Genomic DNA, 21,684 nt, shown 5'->3' with positions numbered 1-21,684 from the left:
ACATCATGGGCATTGAGATTACGCATGTCGGAACATCGTAGTGACATTCAAACCAAAAGAGAAACCAACGCTCTGTTCAGGCACTACACACAACGTCATACCGCTAGATTTCAATTTTGTATTGTAGATAGAATTTTGGGTGACAGATCCAACAAACAGGGATGGCATTCCATTCTCAACCAAAAAGAGAAATACTGGATTATCAAGCTAGGGGCATTATTTCTCCTGGTTTAAATGATCATTTATAACCAATTAATATATCCAATATTGAATGTATTATCATACTTATGTTTTATTACCATATTTGCTATTTGGATCATCTATTTTTTACTTGTTATTTTTTATTTTCTAGTTTGTATTTTTCCTTCCAGTTTTTCTTTCAGGCAGTATTATGGGCATGCCTAAAATCCTCTGGAAGCACATCATTGGTCTATGGACCTTATTTAAACCTGCATTTGTGCATTATTTCCTGTTTATATATTTTTTGTTCCACTGAGGAAAGCCATGTTAGGCTGAAACCGGTCTGGATTATTGAATTATTCGATATTTATTAAAACACTTAAGTTTTACCTTAGTGTTGCTGTTGTTTTGTTGCTGATATATACAGAGTTTTGTGCTGGCATTTTTTCAGTTACTGATAGTTTGTTTTGCCTTGCACTTGGATCCTACTTGCAGGGCTTTTCTTTTTTTCCTCTGTTATCTCACCAACATAGAAAAAGGCCACAATCACAGGCATTGAGATAACTTAGCATGTGTTATGTTTTTTATCAGTAGGAAGTTAATTTAAAAAAAATCCTCAGGATGCATTTGGGTACTTATCTCACTAGTACATTAATTGTGAAATTGGAGTAATTTATAGATTCATAGATTATTAAATGTTTCAACATTACTGTTTATATCTTGAAAGCACTTCCCTCAGGCTTTACCTCCTTTCTCCAAGAGAGCAATACAAGTCATTCCTAGAGAAAATTAGCCCTTTCAGTCATCTCGGTTGTGATTAAAGGAAACTAGTGAGTCACACTCCTTATTATATAGGGGATGTTTATTCCAGAGGGCTGTGTGGTGCCGGGTTATAAGCTTCTCCCTCTACTGTGTTTTATTTATCTGTTTCTGAAGGTGTATTTCTGTAACTCCCCTTCCCCAAAGTCTATAAAACACTGTATACATGGATAGAGTTTCCAGCTTCTATTGATAGCTTTAGTCCTATGATCTTATTTTAGGAACCTTTTTGATCTTTTTAATTGCTTGATATGTTTAGTGAGATACATCTCAAAGGGGTTATTGTACTTCATAATTGTTCTGCTGAGTAAAAGGGAGTGGTATAGTATATTAATTGTAAAGTATCTCTAAATATTGATAATATTCTTTTGGCAATTAGCTGTGCTAAACAAAAGGATTTCCTGGCAGCCATTGTGACATGACCCTAGAAGTGTGATGCTGCCATATGGAGGGAAAGTAGACTGACGGCTGCATCCCATCAAGGTGAAATACCTGAGGGACTACTACTGGGTAAGTGCAGGAACACAGCTAGGAGGCAAGCTAAAGATAATCCAAACAACACTATCCATCCTCATTACACGTGTTTCCACTCCCCACAACAGGTGACTGTGGTTATCCACTTGAGCCAGGGTTAATGGCATTGTATCAAGAACCATCCCACCATGCATAGGTTGCCTAAAAAAGAGCACATGCAATAACCAGAAACACTACAGAGGACGTGTTAAATGTACTGAAACTAGGGTGAGATGTCTGGACACATCTGGGGATGCACTGCAATACACATGTGAGAAGGAAGCACATATGATAATGGTGTGTACCATGCTGCACAAAATGCTAACTAGACCACATGGTGGTTTTTGTGCTGCAGATATGGGTGAGCTACCCCAAGAACCCCAGGTGTCTGAAGAAGGCATCCCATAGGTATCAGAGGAGGAGCAGGAGGACACAGGGGACAGAAGAGACAGCCATAGGCAATGTAGGGTATGACCACAAGTGCAGAACCAGGCAACACAGCAGCATCTGACAAACAACTTTGAGTCATGACAAGCCACATGTACCTGAGTACACAGATTGAACACTGATGTTCAGGTGTTGCCCTGACACAGCAACACAGATTGTATCTAATGGCAAGTACCCACCAGATGTACACACTGAGCGTCAGACAGAACACCATAATCATAACATATTACACCATGAACATATGCAAATTTGTCACAACAGAGATCATCAACGAAGAGCACAACTGAAATGGAAAATAGTAAGGTGCTCCCATCTCTACAATATAATAATGCAAAAAATTACAAACCACAAAGGAGATAATGCAGAAATTTTAATATCAGAAGACACATATCACTGTAAAGTGGTAAGTCAACAATATAAGCCAGCTATTTGTACTACCCTGTTAGATACACTCAAATGCACTTCAGGATGGCCACACTGATGTCTCACACAAGGGTCCACTCTGCCCCAACCATGTACAGACTCATGTTGCCGTGGTTGCTCCACAGAGGAGATGGATGGGGTTATAATACCATGTTGAGATAAAGGAGCATGACTGCAAGTTGAAGTCATACTGACTGGCTGCACCACAGGAGATGGGCCAGCAGTTGTGCAGGCTGCACCAGAAACAATGATTCTGAATGGCCAGTGGTGGTTTTGCAGACAGGTGGCCTGCCTCTCCCATGTTGCAATTTGCTGAACACATTCAGGGAACACAGAATACTGCAGCTAGTATGACACTGCTGCAGTACCATTTATTCAAAGCTTCACGTCAATATTTTTTACATGGGATGAAGGCCAGTCATTTCTCCAGAAGCCAAAGGCTCTGTCTCCTCAGTCACCTATGTTCTGAGGTCTTCAAACATAAAGCAACTTGTACCATGGTCTTTCAGGATTAAACTAATGGGTTTAGATTATTCAGGAATCAACTAATTATTAGATGGGTTGTGGTCTGATACTGGCTTGCCTTAGCCTGCACTATACTATGGTTTAGCAGAAGTCAGTGTAAAATCAAAAATAGTTTTGCAAGACATATTTCCCGGAGTTAGTGATAAATTAATTAACATTTATGTTATTGGTGTTACCACACATGCAGAAATAATGCCACAAGAAAATTATACAACATGTGAAAAAGGTGTTGAATCCTGCTCTTACCAAAAATATTTAAATAATGATGATTTGTATGGAGTACAGAAATAAAATAAACTGTTTCTTTCTGGGTGCAGAAAGCAACAGATGTATATCTTATGGAATGTATTATAAATGAAACAAGAAAAAAAACCTAAAGGATTTGAAACGGTATAGAAGAAAGTGGGGCTATAGCAAGCAAAGAAAGACAAATGTTTTATTACAAAATGTCACTCGTAACATGCATTCAATTGAATATTAATAGAAGAAAGCTATGAAAAGGACAGTAACTGGGTAACAACAGACAAAAAGCACTGAAGGTACAGATAGATAGATAGATAGATAGATAGATAGATAGATAGATAGATAGATAGTTTCACCACAGTCTTAATCTTGTTATAAAAAATTGTGTAATAAAGGATCAGCAGAAACATGCAAGCCTCTGAGGTCAATACTTGAAGAACAGAAACTTGTGAAAATAATTAGACTGGAAAGCGAGATAGCTTGGAACAGAACTGAAAGAGCAGTAGGTTTTGTCACTAAATCTGTTGCATCAAATTCTACCAGTAAGCCTGAATATGCTTTTTCACGTAAATTGCATCTCATGATAGACATGCTATAACCAAATGTAAAATATATTAAATTAAATGTGATACTATTTGCTATACATTTTGAACACGTTGATTTAGGGGATCTACTTTAGTTCAGTGAACAATCAGATGGTCGAAAACTGCTAGGTCGAACACTAAGTGTCAAACTGGCAAAATAGCGAACGGCTGGAACAGTGAATTTTTGCCCAGAGAAAAAAATTGCTGGGCCATCCGTCTGGGTTGTGCCATTTCCTCTACTGTAGCGTGGCCTAGGGGGTGCGAGGGGTGAAGCCCCCCACTTTATTTAGTGTTTTCCCTGGAAAACAAAATCACTGTCCCTGTTGTTTGCTGTTTTGAGTATTCGAGATTTAGGGGTCGATATAACAACGTTCGATCATCTGATCATTTGTTGTTATAATATAGTCCTGATTTAGGCCGCATGAATTACTTCTTGGACGAATATTGGAAAATCATGCATGATAAGCCATATTCATGTTCATCCCATCCTATTTACCTTTTAAAATTTAAGAAATGTTACTTCTGAATTTAAACTGAAGGAAAGTGATCTGAATATACACACATTTCAACAGCATTCATCAAAGGACAGTCTGCAATAGAAAAAAACACTCTTGCCTTTAATGTTAGATTCAAAGCAGAAATTATTCTGCACTCACATATATTACATTGCAAGTGTAATGTAACTAAATTGCTTTGCATATACTACTCTGTTCCAGGTCAGAAAATAGAAAAGTAATGAAACAAAAAATAGAAATGCCTACTTTCATTTGATATATATTTTTTGTCTGCTCAAAGAATATTTTCCCACTGTCGTCATTAGGTAGTGACAGCAGCAGCCAGGAATAAAGGATGGCAAATAAGTTGTTTTTGCTATCAAGCATGAAATTCAAAAATGGTAACAAAAGGGGAAGCACACTGCAGACTTTCAAAAACAAAGTGAGATGTAAAACAAAAATGTCAGCCCTTTTATATTCAGTTTTCAATTATGTTTCAATTACGTTTGTCTGAATATTGAGTTTAAGTATGTTGTGAAGACAATTTAAAAAGCAAGTGAAAATAAAAAGGCATAGACCTTAAATATGTAGACAAATACAAATAGAAGCACAACAGTTACAGATGGTGAGTGAAGAGATAGTATTCTTCATTTGTCTGTTAACAGAATGGATGTCTAATATATTAGATATATCAGTATATTAATATAATATATATTACGTAATAAAGTAATGTATTAATTGATAACATACAATCTAATCTCCCCTTTATGTCCATTAAATCATCTTCCACCTTTTCTCCTCCCATTTTCTTTATCTACTTGTCTCAAAATGTCTTGAATGCCTCCATGGATTCCCTAACTTCCTTAAAGTCAATACATTCCATGGGTCCATAGATGGCTCTGTGAAGAAGTATTTCATGGATCCAAGCAGAAGTTTCTCCCTATAGTCTTGTTGCCAGCACCCCTTCTCTTTCCCATTTAGGGTGACTACTTTACAGCTCCTGTACATGACGTCTATATTAGAACATTGAATATTTAACAGTTCAAATCACTAAAGGTCGACCTTTAGTGATCGAACTGTTAAGACATTGAAAGTGCAGAAAAAAAATAAAAATAAAAAAATAACTAAATGGTGTAGGCTGGGGGCAAGCCCCCCTGCACCCCCCACACCTCCACTACTTAAATCTACCAACTCCGAGACCACACTACATTGAAGTAAATGGAAATCTCCCCTTACGGAGATTTCTGTTTACTTGTTCGATGTTCTGCAGTTTAGCTATTCTCATGTTGACAATATCAGATTCAACATTGTCGGCTTACGAGAATGTAATATAGACCCCTGTACATGACCTAGTATACCTCTGCCATACCCTCTCTCCATCTCTTCTGGTGGCTTTTTTTTCTGGAATCTTTCCAGCAACCCGATGCCTCTCTCTTTTTATTTTCTCCACAATTACTTGCTGTACGTGAGAGATGACTTGACCAATGTCTGGTAAATTAGAATCCATATATATTCACATCAGTGCAAAATTACTTATGAGTAAAGTGGGAAAATAATCACATAATAAAACAGGAGGGTTGTTATAGAATGATACATTATAATGGATGAAGGCCTTCTAATAACACTGAACCGCCTAAAATATAATGCATTGTGCCAGTACTGCTTTAAAGGAAAGCTGAAAAGTGTAAACACGTACACTTAAAATTAAAATTCTGATTCACCAGTGTACACGAGGACAGGAATCAGGTGGTTTGAAAATGGCAAGCTAACTGGCACAGCAGAATCTGTACTTGCTTTGTACAGGTGATCCAAATGACCATTTAGGCCCTGTTTTTCTATACAGAGGAACAGTTTCAGTGCAAAGGCTTTTATGTGTTTTCAGCATGCTCCAGGGCATACTAGACTGATACCACACAATGTCAGTCACTAGGGCTCAGGTATCATGGTGCAAAGAAAAACCAAGATACCTCCAAAAGTACTGGGTTGGAAGAAAGCTCAGCGATCTGGGTGGAAATGCTGTTTCAATAGTTTTGCTGCTGGCGTACTTTAAAGAAGACAAATTCCAAGGTCCATAAACGCTGAGATGTTGTTTATTGATACAAGTTAAAATACATAAAAACGTTGACCTAGGTTTCGTCCGTGTCTCCGAACTTCTTCAGAACAATTAATATTGTACAAGGACCTCTTAAATATCTTGCTAAACTTTACAATTGATTACTCAATTGTTCAATTAACTTCCCGCCAAAATATATTCAACCGACAATGTCTAGTGCACATAACACCAAACATATGTAATGTAAATTTATTATCTGAATAAAACTAGAACAGTATGCATTAAAAACTGACAACTACCCCTGCCTAGTTGAAACAATATAAGTAATTAGTTGTAAATCAGTGATATATAAAATGTAAATGATTAAGCTAAATGGTAATGAAAAAACTACGTGAAAATAATAATATTGGTAATAAACCCATAAATATATAAATAAATGAATAATAATATTCACAAAAATAATATAATTTTAACTTGAACTAAATTGTAACTAATTACCATTCCAATGTGTTGCATACCCTTGCCTATGAAATAAATAAATAAATATTTCAGTTTGTTGAAACCTTGTGTCCATTGATACCATACATTTCTATATTAGACCCATATAATTAGTTAAAAATGCATTAAAAGAGTAATAAAAATGATGGTGAACAATGATGGGTTTAAATAGCAATAAACATACATAATTGGAATAATACATGATAAACAAAACAATCAATGTAAATGTAAATCATTCTATAAATATAATGTAGAAACACATATGGTGCGCATTTCCCCAGATATATGTACACACTAAGGATAAGACCAAAATCAGTGACCCTTAATGTTATTTAGCCATAAAATAGGCTTTATACTGATATATTCATTAAGTCCAGGGAACTGGTGAGCATTAAGGTATATTTGCATCCTTAATTCTAAGATATCCAAATTAAATTTTGTTACTTTGCCCTGTGCGTCCAAACTCAGATGTGTTACACCAAAAAACTTGAAAGAATGGTCTACATATTGATTTATGTGTCTAGCTAAGGCGTTAGTCATTTTGTGATTTTTAATATCCAATAAATGTTCTTTAACTCTGTCTCTTAAATGCCTGCTCGTCTTGCCAACATAAAAACCTTCACATTGTTGGCAGACGGCAATATATACGATATTAGTAGTGTAACAGTTGATATGTTGGCTTATCTTTAAATTGTGATTGTTAACTGTCACAACTGTGTCTACATTAATCATATATCTACATGTTGAACACCTACCACATTTAAAATTGCCCTTAGGTTTGTGGGAGGCATTCTTGGAATTAACATTCAAATTTTCAAAAAGTTCCTTAAATGATATATCCTTTCTGTACACATATGTTACACGCCCTTTAAACATTTCCCCTATTGTTTTATCTGTACTAATAAAATTCCAATTTTTGTTCACTATGTTTTTAATTTTGATTGCTATGTCATTATAAGTGGTGATGTATAAAGGAATATTGTTGCAAACAAATTTTCTAATGTCTACATAGTCACTCACAACACCGTCAATGGATGTCACTTCACTATGATAAAGTAAGGCTTTATAAAATCCTGTATGTCTTTTATCTAATACCTCTCTGGCAATGTTATTGCAAAGATCCTTGGGATAACCTCTATTCAAAAATAGTGTAATAATAAAATTGACTTCCCGTTCAAAATCCACCTCCTCACTAACCATTCTGGCTGCCCTCACCATCTGACCCTTAACCACTGCCTTCTTTTGATGGTGAGGGTGCCAACTGTCATAATGTAAATATGAATTTGAGAAGGTGGACTTCCTGTGTATATTCGATACCAGCTTATTTCTACTTCTATCGTAAGTCAAACTGATGTCCAAATAACTGATGCTGTCCTGACTAATAACATGTGTAAAATTTAGGAACCATACACTACTATTCTTTAAAGTACGCCAGCAGCAAAACTATTGAAACAGCATTTCCACCCAGATCGCTGAGCTTTCTTCCAACCCAGTACTTTTGGAGGTATCATGGTGCAAAGACTTGGCTTAGGGAATAGATTCACATGACTAATAATAAGCTTCACTACTTTAACTATTTAAGAGTAATATCTAGGTTAAGGCTGCTGCGGGATCATTCCCTGGTAGAGACTCAAATATCTAGTAAGGCTAAATGAATACTACAGTTCAAGGGGACATTGAAAACAGCAGCAGAAGTGGAACAGTGGCAACCCTGATATCACTACGTGCTGATGTCCTGGGAGCATATCAGAAAAGTCTGTGACACTGCAGCTGAATGACCCCTAACCGGGAAAAGCCGAAAGACAAACAACATGACAATAACAGACTGATTGTCTATCATCTGTAAGGGAATTAGATGGAAACTTCAGTCTAGGAGGAGCCTAGATGGCCACTGTTTGATGGGAAACAAGAAATGTGAGGCATTCTGTGACATGAGAGATGGCTAACAAAAGATAAACACATGAGCAGCTATTTCCCATTTTAATCCTTTATAATGTTAGAGCATAAATTTAATTTGTGATCTCAAGAATTATGTCAACAGTTGGAAGATTTCAGCTGTACCTATTTTATTTATTTATTTATGTATGTATGCATGTAAGCAGTACTAATCACAGTCAGAAATAGATAGTTTTCTTTATATACTTTAACATCTTGTCTGACAACTTTGTTATTAATATTATAAATGACAAGAAACTATCTTAACTTGCAACATTTTCTGTATATACTGTTGATAATCAATATCTTGTTATTGTATTAAAGCCAACAACCTGTAATGTTGTTTACTATTGCTGCAACTTTGTATCTCTATCATGTACATGATGTGGAGCTTTTCTCCCCGGGCATCCGCTGAAAAAGGACCTGCGTCCAGTTGGAATTTCCCGGTAAACAAATGTAAATAAATAAATAAAATAAAATGTATGTTTCTTATTTTTCCAATATACAAAACTTCCATCTTTAATTACTGTTGCAAGAAGCATTATACAATTATGTTGCCAAACAGCTGCATTTTATCTTTTCTTTCACATAATGATGTCTTTTTAAATTAAATAAAAATTAAACCCTTCTTCTTCATATAGTCCCTAAATAACACTCCCATTCAGGTAGAATCCAGCACTAATCTCTTAGGCATAACCATAGACGATCATTTTAAATTTGACTTGCATGTTAATAACTGTATCAAAAAGACTCATTCAAAACTAGGACTCCTTTACCGTAACAAGAAATTTCTTACCTCTGAAGCCAGGATTACTCTCTCTCTCTCTTACCTACCTTCTACCCAGTCTAATGTACAACTCTCAAATTCTCACAAATCTTAACTCAACACTCCTGACCAAACGCAAATCTACCTACAACAAGGTAGCTAGATTTGCTGCCAACAAACCTACAAATCCCATCACTGTCTCTCTCTAAAACACCTAAACTGGCTTGAATTACCCCACCAGCTTCTTCTCTCTCAGCTTCAGATAATCCATTCTATCCTATACCAGCCTCCTTACTGCCTGGCACTATCCCCTTTCATCTCCCATTATTCTCACTCCAGACCTCTCTGAAGCTCTAACTAAGACCTACTACAAATCTACAAACCCAAGTCTAAATTTGGACATAACACGTACAGCAATTACCCCACCATTGCCTGGAATAGGCTCCCTCTAGAAATCAGGACCCTTACACATCCTAAAATTTAAGAAAGCCACCAAAGAGCATTTTAAAAGTCACTGGTCCTGTCACTGCACACTCCCTCCGTAAACATCCCTGACTTCCCATACCTTAATCTACTTTCTGCCCTTAACATATGCTTCTCACTATCTCTCTCTAATTTTTCTTGACTACTCTGTCTACTGTATTCTCAAACCTATTAAGCAAATTGCTTAAGAGAAACATTCTATTGTAATTGTCTTGCCTTCATGCAACTACATTATGATAAAACTGTTTTTTGTAACCACTTATACCAAAAATTATATTCATCTTAATGACGTATTATTTCTTTTTATACATCTTGAAAGAGCTTTGTTATACTTCTGATTATTGACACTGTATAACATTGTATTGTTACTTAATGCCTTGTAATAATCCTGTAACATTGCTGTTTAATGCTAATTTATAATGAAAATTGAATAATATGTTGGAGCTTTTCTCCTGGGGCCTCCTCTGAAAAAGGGCTCTTCAGTTCATTTGGACAAACCTGGTCAACAAATGTAAAGTAAATAAATAAATAATCACTGTGTTTTACTTGTATTCTGCTTTTAAGTGCATACTAAAACTTGAAAAAAGACCACAGCTCTGTCTCTTGTGAGTAAGACAGAATTTTTCCCACCCTCCCTCCTACCCAGTTACTGTTGTGTTCTTAAACACCACTATCTTTCTAGTTGCCTGCCCCTTATGTTAATTTCACCATATATCTCATTTCCTCTCTGCTTTTACTGGCTGGTGTGAGTAAGCACAAAATTATCATTTTGTGAAATCACTCCCCTTCAAATATTTAAATTTATTGGCTAGCCTACTATATTCCATAGTACCAGAATACAAAAGTGACCACCCCCTTTCAATCTATCTTGCTGTTTTAAAAATAGTGACTCTCCACTAAAACTTAACTTTTTAGACAGGTAAAACTTAAATTACCTACTTTCACATCTAACCCCTCTAGTGCACACTGCAGTGTTTAGGATAAACCATTTTTTCATCTTACCTTTAAGCATCTATTGCAAGGCCACCAGTTACTGGAGAGCTCACATTCTGCCTCTCAGTAGCCATCTGGGAATAGTGCTTCTGTTTTCTCCTGGTGAGAGAAGGAGTGCAGTTACATTATTTCCTGGAGACTGCTTTATAGGTGACAGCTTGAAATCTGTGCTTATATTCTGATCCTGGTGAGAGAAGGAGCAGCGTTCACTGATTCCTGACTCTTTCTGGTTGGAGAGTGAGTGTCTGTGGTTAATGTACCTAATTGGTCTGGTTTCTATTCAAGGCATCTACCAGAAAAAGACTACAAGCCTGCAGACCCTTGCATAATCTGAGACAAGACAGTCGATCACCAGATAGGCCATGGCCTGCTTCTCTTCTTGGGATTGGTGCTAACATTTTGCTTTTGGTGAGAGAAGAAGCAAAGGAGTATTGTATCCCAATAGAGAGAAGCTGTAAACTGTTTTATGTGGTGATATTTATTCCTGAGTTTATTTTAGTTTAGGAGACCAGTTATGTATAGTGTGAAAATTACGACTTTTGTTTTTTTTATTAAAAGTGGTGTATTGTCAGACTATTCTGTCTTTTTGTCTGTGTGTGTGTGTGTGTGTGTGTGTGTGTGTGTGTGTGTGTGTGTGTGTGTGTGTGTGTGTGTGTGTGTGTGTGTGTGTGTGTGTGTGTGTAGCATTACTTCAGTTATTCGGGTTCTAACTTGTCATGTGATTTATCATAAAGTGCAGTACTACATTCTGGACAGAACTACACCATAATAATGAGGGCTTAGAAGTGTTTTTGAAGGACTAAGTTCCCACTCCACCTCCACTTGTGGAAGCATTCACCTTCACCATATCACTTACTTAATTATACTAACTCTGATGTCACTCAGTCTTGTGGAGGATGAACAAATCAAGTATTTCTTCTTCTGCAAAGTTGCATTCCATACCGCTCAACTGTACAGATTTTTGCAGAATGTCCAGATTTTTGCCTCATATTTTTGGTCTTTTTCTCATAATCATGTTTTTTTTCTGGCAAATCATTGGTTAATCATTGAGGGTCGAAGTAAAAAAATAATGACACACATTTGAGCTTCAGATGTCATACCCTTCAGAAAATGTGTGCTAGTGCAAAACCTGTTATTCTATCAACTTTCTAAGTTTGTAAGAGCAAGATTTAAAAATGTCCCTATTTTTGGACTTTTGTCTCCCCATTATTCATGGCTTTGTCTGGATTTCTTGCTCTAAGATGTTGAGAGCTATGTTTACCTCAGTATTTTTATGATTAAGTGGGGGTCTGGGGACAAAGTGTGTGTGTGTGTGTGTGTGTGTGTGTGTGTGTGTGTGTGTGTGTGTGTGTGTGTGTGTGTGTGAGGGGTAACTGAATAGAATGAGATATGATTTCATTGTTTCCTTCTGAAAGATGTCTGAATTTCCTCTTTAAAAATATGTGAATGTATTTATTCTCTCTGACCAAGAGTACTGTTCCTTAAATTAAAGAATAACTGCTAGGTTTCTACTCTTTATTACCCTTTAATGGGTTACATCTATTGCTTTTCTTTGCTTAGCTGTTCAGGGAAGCGCATGTGGTATAAATGCCTAGCTATGAGCTAAAAAAGGTATAGGCATTTAAACAACAAAAGCAGCAACACCAGGAATCCAAGAATGTGTAGCATGAAAGGAGTAAGTACAGTCTGTAGTAGCAGAGCAGGAAGCAGGTAAGTGAGGCAACAATCCATCTCATGTGATTTTTGGGATGGTAGAAAATGTTGGATCAGCACAACAATGAGAAAGTTTCAGCAGTAGAGAAAGGAGGTAAAATGGTAGTGGATACACTAGTCAGCTGGGAAATGGCAGACTGGGACTGCTGAAAATAAAGAAATAGCAGCCCAGTAGGGAGGATTGGGTGAGAAAGGGTGAAAAGGAAGCAGAGGACAGTAGGATATGGGTTGAAGTTGCCAATGGAATACAACAGAGCATGGTGGAGGAAGAAAGTGGAAGATTGGTTAAAAATGGAGGATAAGGAAGTCAAAGCCAAGGTTGAGACAGATGCAGACCATAATGTAAAGTGCCAAATAGGAGGAAGAGTGTACAAGAGATGGCCATGCGGAAGCCAGGACTCTAAGGACAGCAGAAGAGCTGTAGGCAATAAGAACCTTTAACACAGATGGAAGGAGCAGATGGCAAACTTCACAAACTGAGATATTTTCAGTGGTAGCACAGATTAGCTGGACATAATATCCAAGATGAAACAAATCTGATTCCACTTTGCTGTAGAGTCTTCCTGGATCTGAATAGAAAATCATTTTTTCACTTTAGTTGTTATTGTGATAATCATCACAAGCAACACTGTCCTGAACCTGTTCAATTTATACTGCCAAAAATACTCACATCAAATGATTTCATTAAACTTCACAATTGCAAGTGAATCTCATGAATTCTTGCCACTTCCATTAATTTCCTTTGCTAATGTGGAACTATCAGTTAAGGAACTGACCGTCAAATCTTGCATTCAACTAATCTTTCTTTAAATCAAAATTATCACTGCAGTTATTCATTCATAGCATTCTGTCATGATTACCATATGTAATTACGTCTTCAAGCATTTCCATCTTCAGTCAGTCTCATTACACTGTTGAAGCTCTTTAAGCTACTTTTCATTGACAGGCAACTGTGAAATTATCCAGTTTACCTACAGTGCCTCACCAAGCATATCCTCCTGAACTTGTGGTAAATATAAATTATTCAACATGTCTACTCATCCATCTATTTTCCTAGCATGTACTCAGAACTAAGTTATGTTTTGGATAATTGTTGAATTGCTGTCTGGATCGTCAGTGGAACCTTGTGCAGAGACTTTTTGAGCTGTCTCTTTAATGATGTATGCTCACATTTCACTTTCTTTCTGTAGGTATACTCATGGAACTTTTCACAAGCATGCTCTATGCCTAGCAACTCTTTTTATAGCATTTGTTTTCTTAAGGGATGTCAAGACTTTGAACCAATATGCCGTTGATTTATCTTCTTGCTGAATCACTGAACAAATTATATCCTGCCTTGCTTCTCCTTGTAATGTGACTGGCTTATTTACATCAAAATATTTCAGTGTGTGTGTGTGTGTGTGTGTGTGTGTGTGTGTGTGTGTGTGTGTGTGTGTGTGTATGTGGTGGGGGGTACAGTTTTGACAGTTAACTATTTAAGCAAGTTAGAGCTCATTTATTTATTTGCACTCCCATACTGTTTCATATTTATTCTAGTAATTTCCTTAATTAGCATAATTATTTCTGACAAATTCAATATTTCAAAACATGTTCTATCATGCCAAGAAATTTTGTTTATTGTTTCTTGAACCATTTGTTTTACTGGTCTCTCATCTTCATCATCTGGTTTCTAGACTTCTGCAACTTTGATTTTATTCTTAATTCTCTTTTGCTTCAGATTTTTTATCTCATCTTCAGTAACTCAGTCACTCCCCCGGATTTACTATCCTTCGTGCAGGACTAGCTTAGTCTTGCATGGAAGAGGCCATTTAGGAGCATGACGGCAGTGCCCCATGCATATTAATGAAGGCATGCTGCCTGAGCACTTAATCTTACATGGAGTGTGTAAGAGCACAGGGGACGTGTCTGAAAGCAGAGCTCTCAGAATATACATGCCCCTGCAATGAAGAACAGCAGTGTATGAATAAGAATGAGCGAGACCGCTCATAGGTGTTCGCATACCCCCATCAACATCCCCCCAAGTTTACAAGAGCAATAGTTTAAACATTATCCATAAAGAAGTGTTTTTTTTTTTAATAAAACAAACTAAATTTAACTATAGGTGCATGGGTTTGCCTATCGCTTAGCTAAGGTTAATGCAGCTTAAATGGCACAAGAAGATAAAAAGCAAGATATATGCAAATGAAGCAGTACAGCAATAGTGTAGTCGGCAGAGTATTCACCTTACGATCAGTCATTTCCGGTTCAAGTCCCACTGCAGCACATTCCATTTGCCATGTCAAATCACTTTATGACCAATATTTTTCGTTGCATAACCTACGAAATAACATATATTTGTGAACTGGAGTGCTGCATTAAATGCAGATGTGAGGTGTCAGTGTCATAATGTTGCAATGTCCACAGATAATCACATGTGCCTCATACAGTATATGTACAGAGGAATCAGGGATACAAATGTAAGGTAAAATGTGTAATGAATGATAACTCCATACAGCTTCCAAATCCTCCACCTTCCCAAGAACTATTAGACATTACTGTCTAAATTAGTGCAGTGGTAAGCGGGAGTAAGCACTAGTAAGCAAGTGTAAGCGTAATTAAGAAGTAGTAAGTGGGAGTAAGCATATATAAGCACTAGTAAGCGGGTTGAAGCCTGTTTGTGTAGGGGTAAGCAATGCCTACACAGGTTAAGCAATTGAGTAGCTAAATCAGTATAAGAAATTGTAACTGGAAGTTAGCAGTGCTTACCTCCACACAAACACATGCACAACTGCTTACAACTGCTTAAAAGTCCCTTAATCACTCTGTATCCAACAGCCCTTGTTCTGCCCAGCAACAAAATAAATAGCCTCTGCAAGGCTCAAACCCAAGACCCTGCACACTATAGCGATTTACCACTAAGCCATGTCAGATATACATAACCCTGATGTTTTCACAAACATATCATCCAGCACAGTCATTCAACAGCACAGGAAATGTATTTAGACATGTAGAAGTATGTGTGTCTGTATATATATTTATATCTAAATAGAAATAACATATCTATATATGTAGATATATATATTAGGTTCATAGGTTCATAGATTAGTACTAGGCTAACTGCCCTTGCAAGCCATTTTAAACCTAGCCAGTTATCCCTTGTGAGACTCAAACCATGTACCTTGTGTTTATAAGGCAAACACCTTAACCATTAAGCCACCCTCCCAACCCTATAGATATATATATATATATATATATATATATATATATATATATATATATATATATATATATATATATATATATATAAATACACACACACACACACATATATATATATATATATATAAATATACACATATGCATACATCTATAGATGTATATGTCTACATATATATATATATATATATATATATATATATATATATATATACAGCAATATATATATATATGTAAGCATACATATATATCTATATATGTATATACAGACATATATCTATAGATATATAAGAGAACATAACAAAAACGTATATGTCCACATGCACCGTTAATGGGGGTGAGGGTGCCCAAACAACATATGTCTTGTATGCATAGATATCCCCCCCACAGCCAAAAACGTCTGCCCTGCAATACAATAGCAACTATTGCAAATCCCATAACCAGGACCTGACACAACAGGGGCACAAGATGTTAACAGTACTCCATCCCACCTGTACGATGTCAAGCTGGTATAGGTAACATATCATGCAGTACAGTCTGGCTACCATAGGGAATGTACAATGTGGAAGCAATCGAGAGAGATATGTAACTACACGTACATGCACACAGAGATATGTATAGGAAGATACATATGTAGAAGGTGCACACAATACGGAATACCCACTATGCCTACAGTTGCCACCTTACCAACTGGACACTGTATGTGCCACCCATACAAATGACAACTGTTGCCTGCAACATATACCCACAGAGCGGTCAAAGGATATCACACCACACACAGGTTTGAATAAATGGGAAAGCTTTATTTGTGTACTATTACAGTTGTATATGCCATGTCATATAGCTGTTTAGACTCTGAAATACATATAAACAGACTAATGCAACTGTGAAACAATTATATTAATATAGTAGTCGGGACAGGTTTACATATGTTGCTGTCCAGGCCAAGACCTTCAAGTAGTACAATAGTAAAGACAGACTGGGCCACAGGATAACAATCAATCAACAGTAAGTAAGTAATGCAGATGTATAGTCCTGCAGCCTCTATGTATACTCTGTACACAATCTCTAGGGAGTAAGGACCTCAGTTGACACAATGGGATGTACCTGTTCCATAACAAGGCATAACTGACACCATCACAATCACACTGACAAACAGAACTGTTTGTATGGCAGGAAGCAGTAGGCCTGCATTTACCCAAGGTGCATTGTATGGTAATATATATCCAGGTACCTTAAGGCAGCTTACCCCTGATACCCCCGCGTGTTGTAACAGCCTAGGTTAGTTATGGTGCACCCCCCCCCATAGACTGGCATACAGGGCCATATACCACTGTTACATACACTGGCTTCTGGAGTGCATAAGGGCACACATGTATTGTGTAGATGAAGGCCACACATATATGGACCCAATCCCACAATATGTGTGGGGGCCACAACAGCAGTGGACTGATGGCAGGAATGGCAGCATGACATACAGCCCACTACATAACAACCCCTGACAGCATGTCATATGGATAAAGCCTGGTATGTAGGTGGAGGACAGAGACTGGAACACAGGGCCATATGTGAAATACAGTTGTCATACACTAAGCAAATCACTGGTGTTACAGGATAGGCTGCAACCTACCCTTAGTCAGGCATATGAAGTTAGAAACACAAATGGATGTAGCCATGTACTGATAGCACTCAACACACACTGCCACTGATATATCTGACACAAGATCTGTGTGATGGACAGACAAAACATAACTGGCACACCTCTGGCCATCACGTGGATAGGCCAACAGTTGAGAGCTATGCAGACAGACTTCATTCCATGTTAAACTAGTATGTACACACAAACCCTGTAACACCAGTGGTATACAATGCATACAACATCACTACTCACACTCTGTCTGTATTTCTGGAGACTCATACAAATATGTAGCTGGCCTGAGTGTGCAAGTTCTCTTGTAAGATATATTGCTACCTGCTGTCTGTAACACTGCTGCCAACACACAGGAAGGATGTCCACCATACAGGAAAGGTAAAGGGACCACACCCGCATGATGTAGGGATTTAGAGTAGTGGCTTGCCATGACAGTGGTAATTGGAAGTACTACACAGAGTGCTCCATGCAGGTAGCAAGTAGAGGACACAGATTGGCTCAGAGGCCATCAGCTGATCATGTGCATCACCTATAAAAGATATGAGAGAGAGAGAGAGAGAGAAAACAAACCAAATATAAAACATGACACAGCTCTTTAGCTGACTTCACAGCAGTTTAGCCAGCTGTCATTCAAGAAGACATTATTCCCACAAGGTATATAAACATGTAATAGAATATAGTACCTGGTCCATCATAATGGGATAGATGATGTGGAATGATTTATATTTGCCATTAGGTGTTGTTGTGATTATGTTAAACTGAACAATTGCTATGGACAATAGTGTCTGTTCCTATGTGTAGTAGCTGGTGGTGAAAGTAATGCCATTATGATTGACATGTGGGAGCCATGGCCCACCACTTGTAGGATACTCAGGAGAATCTGTAGTGCAGCATGCCTGAATGCCATAGGTGTGTAATAGGGCTACCTGCAATTGGCCCCTACATATACCCCCCTAATGTCTGGCCATGTCTATATGTGGCACCTGTCTGTTTTGTAGCAAGGCAGAACAGTGCAGCTGTGCAGGAAGGTGTTGAGAGATTGTGGAACTGATGTCTGAATGTATCCCACATATAGGTATGCATATGTGTACATATGTCACATATATAATATTTAAAGATATATATGTATATCCGCATGTATGTCCAGAAATATACATATACCCATGTGTAGGCAAATATATATGCACATATATATATATATATATATATATATATATATATATATATATATATATATATATATGTAGTCACATATATCTACAAACATATAGATAAAGACTGATATGCAAATGTCAACATCTGAACAAACTTACACACAAACAGATATGTATGGTAAGTCATGTCCCCTATATCACTACCACAGTGAAGTGTGCTATGTGTGAGGCAGCAGCACACATAGCAATACAGACAGATATCTACAGCTGGCAGTGCAGTGGATGGGTATGCCACATGTTAGTCCCATCCGAGCACCACAGTGCCCCCACCTGTGAAGTATGCAATGAGAATATGGGGAAGTATGGCAGATACACATGTGGAGGTGGTTAGGATTGGTAGATATAGAGGACAGTCTACAAGGGTGGTATGTGACATGTGGTGGGTAAACACCATGGATGGTGTGTGTGTGGTCTGTGATGTAGAAGCCCCATGGTCCCCAATATGACCACAATGGGAACAAGGCTCCCTCCAACTCTCACTCACAACAGCAGTCCATGTCCTGAAGGTGCCAGGTCTGGTGGCTGAGCAGAGGGAGCATGTTGGTCATGTGAATGTTCACTGGGTGCCTCAGATGGATGTAGCACATCCCTCATGTGTCTGTGGAGTCTGGTATGGAAAAGACTCATATTTGAGCTCAGGGGACAGGGACATGTTGGTATGTGGCCGAGAGGGCTGGGCCAACATCCCCTTGGTGGTTCCACCTGAAGATATGGCTGTAACAGTACACAAGGAGGCCCCAGGTTGGCACACACATATGATGTGGCCAGGTATCCTGGTCAGATGGGTGTGGATTGGTGGATCAGCGGGCCAATGGAACATATACATGTTAATGTGTCACTTTCATAGTACCTATGTAGGTAGTAATAGTACATGTCCAACAGCATGCATAGAAACCCCCCATAACACAGACTGTCAGATGTTCAGCATTCTCAGAGTAGCCATACCACTGGCATATATGTAACCACAGTGGCCCTGACAATGGCATGCAAGTGAATAGTCTGTAACAGGCCCTCAATCTTAGTGTCCACACAGGGGACATGGCTACAACCACATAGCAGAAGGTGTGGTACACTACACAATCTGTCCAAATGGTAGTTAAGCTGTAGCCATACCTAATGAGTTGTGTGTATAGTCTGTTAAAGCTGATATGGGGGGTAACAGAGATGTGTATTATATACCGTGGTAACCTTGCCATATGAGTCACTCATGCCTGTTCCCATCCTCATGTTTTTCAGGCACGATGGCACACAGCTGCCTACCAGAATGAAGTGATAATCAATTACCTGGTACTGCACTACCAGGTCCTGTTTGGCAGGACAGCAGTGGAACAGCAGGAGTGGACTGCACTGTGGAACAATCTCGTCCACAGGGTCAATGATGTCGGCTTGCATAACCGCAGTTATGAGCAGGTCCAGCATCATTGCACCAACCTGCTTCACAATGCCCATCGGCATGCTGCAGTAGTCCAGGGGGATCACCTTGCCACAGGGGGGGGGGGCATGTCATCCATCCCCCCCGATATGTGTGGAGGAGCTCCTGGCCAGCCTCATGGCACCTGCCCATCCTGAATAACATCTAACGCTGGACCCCTTTGTGGAGGTGGGTGTCACCCACACAACAGCTGAGGAGCGTGCAGGTAAGGACACAGGACACATCAGTAGACCACTTTTGCATAAATATATAAATATCCAAAGTGGTACATGTAGATCATGCATATCTGATATGTTATACAAATAATGCGTTGCTGCATTGTAGTGATAATCAGATAGCCAGATGTGGTAGTATTGTGTGTATTTAAAGTAGCTTTATGGTAGTACTGCACCTATCCTGCAGCAGTGCCACAGGTGTGGGCACTGACATTGCATCTCTCACCCACTTATGTAGGTCCCTCTGGGGTAACAGCAAGGCAGCAGCCTGAAGCTGGTGAGCATGTATTAAGTAGATGCATGCCAACACACCAGACTTGTAATGGTGATGTAATATTCCATGCACACATCTAACTCACCTATCCTGAATGCATGCTGTACATGTGAAAGTATTGTTGCTGTGAAATGCATGTTCTCACAGAAGCAGACATGATGGGGTATTAAAAGGGCATGTCACACACCTGCATGACAACTAACATCCTGTCATTCTGGAATGTGTCCACAGGGGGTAACATACTGTTGGTAGATATGGCCTACAGTAATAACATGTTCTGGACAACACCCATATACAGTGCAACACCAGCGTACATACTTGTAGGGCAATGCCAACTGCTGCTGAGATACACTGTGGCATACAGCATTACACTAGTCCACATTATCAGCTGGGTCTAAGCTGCAACATGTGGTGTGCAGTGTATGGGACACTGCAAGCCGACACATATGTGTAGGGCTTACCTGTCATGCATTTGCATAAATGCTGAGGGGGTTCTCAGCATGAAACACCAGTGCACTGCAGCAGGGATCCTAAGGATGGTAGGAATTGCTCTATCTGCATATAGTCATGTCCAGGACCTGTGGCAGCCATAACCCTACCCACACTGCAATAGTGATGACATTGTGTGAAGACCATTTGATGTGCAGATGAGTGGACCTTGCAAACATGCAGAATATGGGGACATGTGTAGGGTAGGTTGAACATACACTGGCAATTGCGGAAGGCCTATGCTGATATACCCCTGCCATGAGCAGTGACTGCTGTAGTGCACACAACAAGAGGTATGATAAACGATCATGATAAGAGTGTGCCCACACATCCTCACATGGTGTGTATGCATCATGGTCAGCAGCCGCACACCTACCACAATCTGCAGACACTGCATGTGAATGTACAGGACATATGTTACATACTGGGTGTGTGTACAGCTAAGATCTGCATTGCCGCGGTCCCATGCCAGATCACGGATGTGTGCGTTAAAGCGATGATGGTGTGTACACCCCCACATAGCCACGGGATGCTGTGATGGTTGT

Source organism: Protopterus annectens, chromosome 1.part0, assembly GCF_019279795.1.
Source record: "Protopterus annectens isolate FY-2018-M chromosome 1.part0, PAN1.0, whole genome shotgun sequence".
In the NCBI taxonomy this organism is placed as follows: Eukaryota; Metazoa; Chordata; order Ceratodontiformes; family Protopteridae; genus Protopterus; species Protopterus annectens.
Note: the sequence above shows the minus strand (reverse complement) of the source record.